This window comes from Somniosus microcephalus, chromosome 3 (assembly GCF_052327205.1).
Source record: "Somniosus microcephalus isolate GS21.2 chromosome 3, FLI_Smic_1.0, whole genome shotgun sequence".
Classification (NCBI taxonomy): Eukaryota; Metazoa; Chordata; class Chondrichthyes; order Squaliformes; family Somniosidae; genus Somniosus; species Somniosus microcephalus.
The window spans coordinates 107,130,472-107,142,542 of record NC_140989.1 but is presented as its reverse complement, the minus strand read 5'-3'; positions in this window follow the sequence as shown (position 1 = coordinate 107,142,542).

Sequence of the window (12,071 nt, the reverse complement as noted above, 5' to 3'; positions counted from 1 at the left end):
TGTTCCTGTAGGACAGCAGCAATTTCGTTAAAACTCTTCGCCTTCGGTTTGGCTGGAGTAATCAGGTCCCGCAATAGGCCGTACGTTCTAGCGCCCATTAAGTTTAGCAATATTGATGCCTTTTTCCCCTCCGCTATTTCGTTTGCCTCGAAATATACCTCGACTCTTTCCACATACGTGGTCCAGTCCTCTAATGTATTATCAAAAGCAGTGATACAGCCAGTCTTCGGCATCTTGCAAATCTAAAATGGCGCCTCCCGTGCTTTGCCTTCTTCCCCGCTGTTGTTAGTGCTGCTTTCCATGGTTTCTTGCGCGTTAAATATTGATTCTTTTTCTTTTATTATTTTCCCGTCGTGGAGCGGACCCTCTGGGACACTTCCCTCCCTCTTCTTAGGTCTGAACGCTGCCCGGCTTTGAAGCACCGGCCACGCCCTGTTTGCTCCACCCTCTCTCTCTCTCTTTGCTTCCCGACTCGCTGCCCGGCCCCGTTGAAAAGCCACCCGATCGAGCTTCAGCCCGCCGCAGCCCAGGAAGGATCAGAGCACTACCTGCCACCAGCCCGATTAGCTGGGAAACCACAGACCGAGGAACCCAGCCTCGCTCTGGACAGTCTCTCCTGCAAGTTTTCAAACCGATGATTGACGGTCGACGCCCGTTTCCCGAGTTTCTTTGGACTCTATTTTTTTTTCTTTCTTCTGGCTCCGACATTCAACAACGTCGTCTGAGGTGCTGCTGAGTTGCAGGTAAGTTCGTTTCTTACTCGTCGCCAGTGTTAAGTCCGTGAATGATTGAGACACGGACCAGCAGGAGTGAAAACAAACAAATCTTTACTGGTGGAAGTCAATAGTGAAACTAGCAAACAGAGGCTCTCTAGCGCCTTTTATACAGGGGTGGTCACTGCCGGTACTGCAGTCTGAGACCAGTTATTCTCTTAAAGGTACATACACAACATTTTCCAAGTAATATGTGACCTCCTTATTTCTCTTACCAAAATGTAATACCTCACACTTATCTTTGTTGAAATGTATTTGCCAATTATATGCCATTTTGCAAGTTTATTAATTTCTTCTTGTAATTTGTTGCAGTCCTCTTCAGTATTAACTGCCTCCACAATTTGGTGTCATCCGCAAATTTAAAAATTGTGTTTTTGATTCCAAAGTCTAAATCGTTAATATAAATTGTGAACAACAGTGGTCCCAGTACTGATCCTGTGGGACACCACTACCCACCTTCTGCTAGCTACCCATTCTGCATGCTCTGACCTTATTCATTAGTCTTTTATGTGGCACCTTATCAAAGGCCTTTTGGAAAGAGATAAATTGCATCGACTGTATTACCCTTGTCTACTCTCTCTGTTACCTCTTCAAAGAATTCAGTGAGGTTGGTCAAGTAAGACTTTCCCTTTTGAAATCCATGTTGACTATTCTTTATATTTTTGGCTTCTAGCTGTTTTTCTATTTTCTCCTTTAGTAGGGTTTCCATTATTTTTCCTACCACCGGTGTTAAGCTGACTGGTCTATAGTTCCCTGGACATGTTCTATCTCCCTTCATAAATATAGGTATAACGTTAGCTATTTGCCAGTCCTCTGGCACTACACCTTTTTCTAACGAATTATTAAGTATGTGTAATTGTGCCTCTGCTATCTCTTCTCTAGATTCTTTTAAAATGCAGGGATGCAATCCATCTGGACCAGGGGTTTTACCCTCTTTGAGTTTGATTAGTTTATTTAATATTTCTCTTTATTTTAAATGCAGTTATATAATTTCTAATCTCATCTTCCGATGTCATGTCTACCTGATCTGACTCCCTGGTAAATGCTGAAGCAAAGTAATTATTTAGTATGTATGCCATATCACAATTGTTGTCTGTGATTTTATCCTGTCCATCCCTTAGTGGCCCTATTCCCATCCTGACTGTGATAATAATAATAACTTCCGGGAAGTTATGTCATCACTTCCTGTGAACTGTGAACTATGAACTATGAACTGTGTACATACCTCACTTCCTGTCATATGTCACTTCCTGTTGGACTGGTATAAATACTGGACTGTTAATATTGTAAGAGGCTTCTACCAGAGGCATGGTAAAGACCTCTCTTGTATATTGTGTGTTTATAAGTTACTTAAAGCTTACTTTAAAGTTACTTGATGGTAAGACTCCTTTTTCTTACATCAATTTAAGTAACTTAGTATTTACACTCACAAATACTAGACCTTCAGACAAACTCGGAGTTAAGGATCCAGGGAACCACCCATCATGGAGAGAATCCTTAGACCTATTCGTCTGGACTTGGACCCGAATACACCAGCAGCTGGCAGGGTATGGAAGCATTGGTACCGTACTTTTGAGAATTTTCTGGATGAATGTAAAGCGGATGCTCCTACTAGATTAAGGAAATTTATCAACTATGTGACCCCAAAAGTGTTCGAATATGTTGATGAATGGGATAATTACGATGAGGTGATTCGGGCACTTAAGAAACTGTATGCCAAGACCCCAAATGAGGTCTATGCTAGACAGCTACTGGCCACAGCCCAACAAGGGCCAGGGGAATCAATTAACGAATTCCTGCAAGAACTTCGCAGGCTCAGCATAGATTGTAACTTTCAGGCAGCCTCAGCTGAGCTGTACCGCGAAGAAATGATTCGTGATGCTTTCATCTGCGGGATTGCCTCTCCATTTATACGCCAGCATCTACTAGAAAGTAAAACACTTGAGCTACAAAAACTTTTGACCTAGCTTGTTCTCTGGATTTGGCAAAGAGAAATGCAGACCTCTATCAGCTGCCCAGATCTCAATCTTCTGCTGTAACTGCAACCAGACAATTCAAGCGGTCTCAGGTGAACCCTATCATGGGGGAATCTAATTCTGATAATTCTGATGAAGAAGAGGAGGATGACCCCACTTTGGCAACCTCTTGGCAATCTAGGAAGGAATGCTTCTTTTGTGGAGATGCTTTTCATCCTAGGAAGACCTGCCCTGCTCGCAATGCAATCTGCAGTTATTGCAAAAAAAAAGGACACTTTGCTAAAGTTTGCCTATCAAGGGCCTCTACGAGGGCCAATCCAGCTAAGGCCTACCGAACTGCCCCAATTAGGGCCTATCAAGATGCTCCAGCTAGGACCTATCAAGCTTCCTCTTGAGCTCTCTCCCGAAGAAGCACACCGAGAGTTTTAGCCACTCTCTGTGCAACGACACCAATTACAGCTGCTTGCCCACAGAACCTGTCTCATGCAGCCACAAAAGTTTCAATTAAAGGGCATACCTTAGATGCCTTAATTGACTCAGGAAGTACTGATAGTTTCATTAAGGAACAGATTGTTGCGAAATTGAAACTACATGTCTTCCCATTGGACCAGGCAATTGCGATGGCTCAGTCATCACTTAATACCAGAATCTCCGGCTTTTGTGTTGTTGGTATGACACTTCATGGTCGTATGTATCCCTCCACCCGACTTTCGGTGCTCAAGGACTTATGTAGTGATCTCCTCTTAGGGCTGGACTTCCAAAAACAGCATAAGAAACTCACCATTGAGTTCGGTGGATCCAAACCCGGACTTACTATTTCTAATATACCATCTAAATTACCATTTTGTGCATTGTCAGCAGCTTTACTTGATGAACCCTCATTATTTGCCAGTATTCCGCCTCGATGCAAACCAATAATAATGAAATCGTGGCGCTTTAATCAGGAAAACCAATCTTTTATTGCAGCTGAAATCTCTCGACTTCTAGCAGAGGATATCATCGAACCATGTTCGTCGCCCTGGCGGGCTCAAGTCGTCATTGTCAAGAACCCTCTAAAACCTCACAAACAGCGACTATGCATTGATTATTCACAAACCATCAATCAATATACCGACTTGGACACCTACCCATTGCCACGCATTGATGATATGGTTAATAAACTGGCCGAATACAAAGTGTTCTCAACTTACGATTTAAAAAGTGCCTATCATCAGGTACTCTTGAAGGTCTCAGATAAGCAGTACATGGCCTTTGAGGCTAATGGACGGCTGTACCAATTTCGTCGCCTCCCATTCGGGGTTACTAATGGAGTGGCTGTCTTCCAACGGGCAATGGATGGCCTGGTTAAGCAGGAAAACCTAAGGGACACTTTTCCCTATCTTGATAACATTACCATTGCAGGTCACGATCAACAGGAACACGACGCCAACCTCCAAAAGTTTCGGGATGCCCTCCATCGCCATAATTTGACCCTGAATGAATCCAAATCTGTTGAGTCGCAACCGACCATCAACATCCTTGGCTACTGCGTAGGCAATGGTATCATTAAGCCAGACCCAGAAAGACTTCGCCCGCTCCAAGAGCTCCCGTCACCTAAGAATCCGGCTTCTTTACGTCGGGCTCTCGGTCTGTTTGCATACTACGCTAAATGGATTCCTCATTTTTCGGACAAAATCCAACCCTTGCTGCATGCTAGATCATTTCCACTGGGAACAGCGGCTGTTGCAGCCTTTAACCTTCTCAAAAAACAGTTGGAGAAAGCGGCTCTTCACTCCATCGATGAGAATCTCCCTTTCGTGGTTGAATGTGATGCCTCGGAGGTGGCGATCTCGGCTACTCTGAATCAGGAAGGTCGTCCTGTAGCATTTATGTCCAGGACCTTACAAGGTGCCGAGCTACATTATCCTCCGGTTGAGAAAGAAGCCACAGCCATCATAGAGGCAGTACGGAAGTGGAACCATTTTTTAGCTCGCCAGCACTTTACATTGATCACGGACCAACGATCAGTCGCCTTCATGCTCGATAATCAAAAACGAACCAAAATTAAGAATAATAAAATACAACTTTGGAGGATGGAACTGGCCTCTTTTGGTTATACCATTCTCTATCGGCCTGGCAAGGAGAGTGTGGCCCCGGACACCCTCACACGGGCATTCTGCTCCACTATGTCATCCTCTACTCTCATGGATGTCCACAATGGATTGTGTCATCCTGGCGTTACGCGCATGCTACATTTCGTACGATCACGGAATCTCCCTTTTTCCACTGGAGATGTAAAGAAAATATGCTCAGAATGCCGGCTTTGTGCGGAATTAAAACCTCAGTTCTTCCGCCCCTCAGATGGTATACTCATACATGCAACCCAACTGATGCAACGACTTAGCATTGATTTTAAGGGCCCAGTGCCCTCTTCAACTCGGAACACATATTTGCTCACCATGATCGACGAATATTCACGTTTTCCGTTTGCCTTCCCCTGCTCCAATATGCTGGTGTCCACAGTGATCTGCTGCCTTGAGCAGGTATTTTCTCTCTGTGGCATGCCGGCTTATATTCACTCAGATCGGGGTCCATCCTTTATGTCAAGGGAACTCAAGGACTACCTCTCAGAACGGGGAATTGCTACAAGCAAAACAACACCATACCATCCCATCGGAAATGGGCAGGTAGAGAGGTATAACGGTATCATCTGGAATTCCGTACGTCTCGCTTTAAGATCTCGGGGCCTACCAGACCAGCAATGGGAAACAGTGCTTCCGGATGCATTGCACTCTATACGGTCCCTGCTTTCTACAGCCACGAATACTACACCTCATGAGCGGTTCTTTGGATTCCAGCGTTGCTCATTTCATGGGACATCACTCCCATCATGGCTAACTACTCCTGGACCTGTATTACTCCGAAGATATGTTCGGACGTCTAAAAATGACCCTCTCGTAGACGAGGTCGAACTAACCGATGCCAACCCCACCTATACAAACATACGATATTCCGACTGCCGAGAATCTACCGTATCATTACGGGATCTGGCTCCCTGCCCACCAGGACCTAGTGGGACATCAGGTGATGGCACTTCACCAGGAAACTCTTGGGACCTATCGGGTACCCCTCTCCAGGATCCTGATCGGACACCAACTAGCTTGGTGCCGATAGAACCCCGTACTCAAAGTTGCGACCCTCCCAGTACCGCGCATGAAAGTACTGATCCGCCACAGACCAGCTCTGCACCTCCCTCTGAACAGAGGCAGTCCGACTTTGAACCTATTGGGGCTCGTACACGAAGCCATGATCTCCCCGACCCTTCACAGGGCCATCCAGGCCACAGACTCTGACCAATGGCCAACCGCATGTAAGCGGACCAGCGACCCTCTACGACGGGAATCCAAACGGGTGCGACTCTTCCTCGTTCGGCGGCTGCGGAACAAAAGGTAGACCACAACCTCCTAATCCTGCAGGAGGGAAGAATGTGATAATAATAATAACTTCCGGGAAGTTATGTCATCACTTCCTGTGAACTGTGAACTATGAACTATGAACTGTGTACATACCTCACTTCCTGTCATATGTCACTTCCTGTTGGACTGGTATAAATACTGGACTGTTCAGTATTGTAAGAGGCTTCTACCAGAGGCATGGTAAAGACCTCTCTTGTATATAGTGTGTTTATAAGTTACTTAAAGCTTACTTTAAAGTTACTTGATGGTAAGACTCCTTTTTCTTACATCACTGACTTTACTTTTTTTGTTTATGTGCCTGTAGAATATTTTACTATTTTGTTTTATGTTCCATGATAATTTAATTTTGAAGTTCCTTTTTACCTTAATAATTGTTTTTTTAACTTCTCTCCTAATCTCTTCATATTCTCCCTTGTCATGCTTTCCCCTGCTGTCCATGTACTTTGTGTATGCCGCTTGCCTTATCCTCAATTTTTCCCTTATTTCTTTATTCATCCATGGTGTCTCATTAGTGTTTAGTTTGTTCTTGTTTTCTGGTGGAATATATTTTTCCTGGACTCTCTTGAACACTGTTTTAAATGTTTCCCATTGCTGTTCTACATCATTGTTTGCCAATATTGTTGCCGATTTTAATCTCCCAAGTTCTCAGCCCCTCAAAATCGTCTTTTCTCTAATCTATTACCCTGATCTTTGTCATACTTAGTCCTTTTCAATTATTATCTTAAAACATATTATATTATGGTCATTATTGGCTAGATGTTGCCCTACTTTTACTTCTCTTATCTGCTCTGGTTCATTCTCCATTACCAAATCCAGTAGCGAATCCTCCCTTGTTGGGCTTCTTACATACTGGCTTAGAAAGAAGTCCCATACACATTGTAGGAACTCCTTTCCCGTATCCCCTTTACCTACCTCTACTGGGCAATTAATTTCAGAGTAGTTGAAATCCCCATTTTTTTTTTTTACTCATTTCCCTAATTTGTTTGTGTATTTCTTCCTCCACCTCCCTTCCACTATTAGATGGTCTGTAGACTACCCCTATTAGTGTGATGCATCATCACACAAAATGCTTCAAATAAGTGTACCGCCATATTCTCTAAAATCTAGGTCAGAAGTTCCCCACATCTACTCCCACAAGACCAAAGCCTCCTCACGGTGAGTTATTGTTGCCTACATCAAGACACATCTATCAAATAAGGCTGGACCACCATCCATGCTCAAAAAGCCTCTTTAATTTTGACTAATTTTATCTTGGCCATTCTCCAGGCTGTATTAAATATTTTCCATCAGTCCTTCTCTGTTCTTGTGATCTGGGAGGCTTCATTTATTTTCTTAGCAATTTCCTCTCCCATGCAGCGTTTGGCCCAGTTTGTAGTACTAAAGATACATTTATTTTATTCTTCGCTGTTTCATGACTTCCTCCATTGAGAAGTGCTCACTGTACTGGCTGTTGGTCATCTTTATACTGTACTGTTTTTTGCCATTTAAAATTACCTGGGAGGCACTGGATTAGTAGAACACTTTAACAGTGTCCTCAATCGCACATGGATGTGATTATCCTGGGACTTGCTTCATGTTCCAATTGATGAACATAAAGTTGCATTCATATAGTTTGCAGCTTTAACCCAAATAAAAGAGTGACTTTGGACTGTAGAACATGTCAAGTGCAATTTTGTCCAACTCTGCAGGCACAAAATGAAAGTAGGACCATCATTACTGTTAATATTATTTTTAATCAAACTTTCACAAAGCACTTCTTTATCTAGCTAAATTTGTCAGACTTGAGGTATTTTAAGTAAATATAATATATAAGGTTCATTGGACTTCTCAGTAATTATTTTCATACTCTTCAATAAACTTGTCGTAATGATGTGATAAATCATTAATCCATCAGGATGAATGATACCATGCACTGAGTGCATCAGCACTGAAAGCCACTGCTGGTCAAAAACACACACCTCAATAAAGTTCAGCATATTAAATTATAAAACAACACACATCTCTGCGTGATTTCAAGGCTGAGAACTAATCCAGGTTTATAAATAACTACTAAATCGTCAATCTTGCAGTCTATGATAACCGAGGCCCCGTCTGCTCCCCCAGTTGGATATAAAAGATCCCATGGCACTATTTCGAAGAAGAGCAGGGGAGTTATCCCCGGTGTCGAGGCCAATATTTATCCCTCAATCAACGTCACTAAAAAAAAGATTATCTGGTCATTATCACATTGCTGTTTCTGGGAGCTTGCTGTGCGCAAAATGGCTGCTGCGTTTCCTACATTACAACAGTGACTACACTTCAAAAAGTTCTTAATTGGCTGTAAAGCACTTTGGGATGTCCGATGGTTGTAAAATGCGCTATATAAATGCAAGTCTTTCTATCTGAATTCCAGTAATTTCAGGACGTTTCAACATACAGTACTGGCAGCACTAAAAGTAAATAAACATTTTTTTTATTGATGTTTTAATTAAATGTTTGTTCCTTTAGAGAATGCACAGTCCAGTTCAGAGTTATAAAATCCAGCTGAAATTGTTGAAAAACAGGATTTTTAAAATATATTGTGCTTGACTTTGTGTATTTAATTTTAAAACTGCATTACCATCATGAACAAAAAGCTTTGGTAAACCTTATGTTTATTTATAAATGCACAACAGAATGATGTAAAATGCATTGAATTGCATCTTTGTGTTTCTTATGCATAAAGTCACCATGACAAAAATGGTGCAGGCTCTTCTGATTCTTCTAACTCACCATAAAAAAAAGTTTGCTGGGAACTTGACCTTCATGAAGATAATGCCCTTTTAACTCGGTCGTGTCAGAGAAAAGAAAAAGAAAACATTTGCACTGTGAATTTGCTTAGTGTTAAACACATTTTAGTGTTTGCCACATTACAGTGTCCCTCCAGGAAGCAGGAATGCAGTAAATCAACTTATCAATAGCAGAAGGGACAGTCTCAAGGTCTTTTCACCAATTACCAGTTAAATAAAAACTACTGTTATCTGTTAACAACTGAAAAGTACACAAGGAAATGAAGACATTTTAAAGTCACATTTTTAAGGTGAACTTGGTTGTCCATAATACCCTCTTTTACCTTCATTTATAATTGATATGATTAGAAGATATTTACGGTAAAAGATTCATATTTGATCTCAGGACTGAGATTACTGTAAAATAACAGTTTAATTTAATAAACAGGAGTTATATACCTTGAATAATTCATATTTCAATATGCTTATAATTTATTCCTACTGATGACTTATTTCTTAGTACTTAATAAAGGTAGTTGTCAGCCAATGGTAATATAGTAAAAGTAGATCGAGGAGGGCATTTCATGATCTTTACATAGGTCAGGTCATGATAGCAACTGCTTTTGTTTCATACAATCTTGTCATGAGTGCCATCTTGGTCCTTTCTCAGACAGCAATGGTTAACACATAGCATGGTGATTTAAAGAGAAAAATATGAGGCGATTTAGCCTCGCTTTCTGCACACTGCCTTTATCTTATTACTGCAAGTTTAATTTTCATTTAATATGGTAAACTTGTACTTAAACATTAAAGCCATTAAAGGTCACACGAGGCAGGCTATAATTATGTCTTGGGTCTTTCCAGCATGGATTATTTACTGTTACAAATTTTTACACTTTTATCGATTACCCTAGCAATAAATGTGATGAATTGACTTTTGTTGCCATAGTTAACATTAGCCATGTGTTCCTCATTAGTACCAAATCAGCCTGCTGACGACTTAGGGAGGGTCAGGATCTGCACATTGGTTATATACAAAATGACAAATATTCTCCTAAGTGATTGCAGGTAATACAGTCAATCTCACAAGTGAATACCTCTGTTAAGTACATAGATAATAAAAATCTAAAACTATTTTCTGTTTGCATTCATTGGACTGCATTGTGACTTACTCTGGTGCAACACAACCCAAACAATATATTTTCCCTGTGAACATCCATTATCAATGCCACAGGATTTTTGTGTCACTCTGCTACAGAGGAAGTAGCTAAGATCATTGGGAAATGTTGGTGTCACATTGTGTTAGATTTCAATAAGCTGCAGAGGAGTTTCCCTGCTGTCTGCCACAGGGAAAGTCATCACAAGAATCCTCCTCAATCGCCTCCTCCCAGTGGCTGAAGAGCTCCTCCCAGAGTCGCAATGCGGATTCCGCCCACTAAGGGGCACAATGGACATGATCTTCACCGCACGTCAATTACAAGAGAAATGCAGGGAACAGCACCAACCGCTGTACATGGCCTTCTTTGATCTCACAAAGGCCTTCGACACTGTCAACCATGATGGATTATGGAGTGTCCTCCTCAAATTCGGCTGCCCTCAAAAGTTTGTCACCATCCTCCGCCTGCTTCACGATAACATGCAAGCCATGATCCTGACCAACAGTTCACCACAGACCCAATTCACGTACGCACCGGGGTCAAACAAGGCTATGTCATTGCACCAACGCTCTTCTCGATCTTCCTTGCTGCAATGCTCCATCTCGCCCTCAGTAAGCTCCCCACTGGAGTGGAGCTAATTTACAGAACAATCAGGAAACTGTTCAACCTCCGTCGCCTCCAGTCCAGATCCAAGGTCATCCCATCCTCTGTCACTGAATTACAGTATGCAGACGACGCTTGCGTCTGCGCTCACTCGAAGGTCGAACTCCAAACCATTGTCAACACCTTCACCGAAGCGTACGAGTGCATGGGCCTTACACTAAACATCCGTAAGACAAAGGTCCTCTACCAACCTGCCCCGCCACACAGTACTGCCCCCTGATTATCAAAATCCACGACAAGGCCTTGGACAACGTGGACCACTTTCCATACCACGGGAGCCTACTGTCAACAAGGGCAGACGTCGACGACGAAGTCCAACACTGCCTTCAGTGTGCCAGTGCAGCCTTCGGTCACCTCAGGAAGAGAGTGTTTGAAGACCAAGACCTCAAACCCGGCATTAAGCTCATGGTCTACAGAGCAGCAGTGATACCCACCCTGCTGTATGCCTCAGAGACATGGACCATGTACAGCAGGCACCTCAAAGCACTGGAGAAGTACCACCAATGCTGGCTCCGCAAGATCCTGCAAATCCATTGGCAGGATAGGCGCACCAACGTCAGTGTTCTTGCTCAGGCCAACATCCCCAGCATCGAAGCTTTGACCACGCTCAATCAGCTCCAATGGACGGGTCACATTGTCCGCATGCCCGATACGAGACTCCCAAAACAAGCGCTCTACTCAGAGCTCCGGCACGGCAAGAGAGCCCCAGATGGGCAGAGGAAACGCTTCAAGGACACCCTCAAAGCCTCCTTGAAAAATTGTAACATTCCCATCCCATCCCAGGGCAGCACGGTGGCATAGTGGTTAGCACTGTTGCCTCACAGCGCCAGAGACCCGGGTTCGAATCCGGCCTCGGGCGACTGTCTGTGTGGAGTTTGCACATTCTCCCCGTGTTTGCGTGGGTTTCCTCCGAATGAGGATATAGAATGCAAAAATAGGGTAACAACTCGCTTCGCATGGCCAAGGACCCTGTCAATCTAAAATGGAGGATCCTGTTAGCCTAAAATGGTGGTGCAATGTCGACATCGCTGAGTCACTTGCATATTGTAAGAGATGATCATGTTAACTCGGGAAAAGCTAAACTGATCTGTGGCTGCTAATATGGCTGGCACCCACAATGTCACACCTTGCTGGTGGAAACAGTGTAGGGCGGAGTGCAGAGGATATACAGACAATAGGCGATCAGAAAACGCATTACCATACTGATTAGGTGATCGTGAAACCATTACCCGCATATTTCCTAAACTATAAACCATTCAGTGAAATGTGACTTCTTTATTTCAAACTGCCAGGCCAGGAA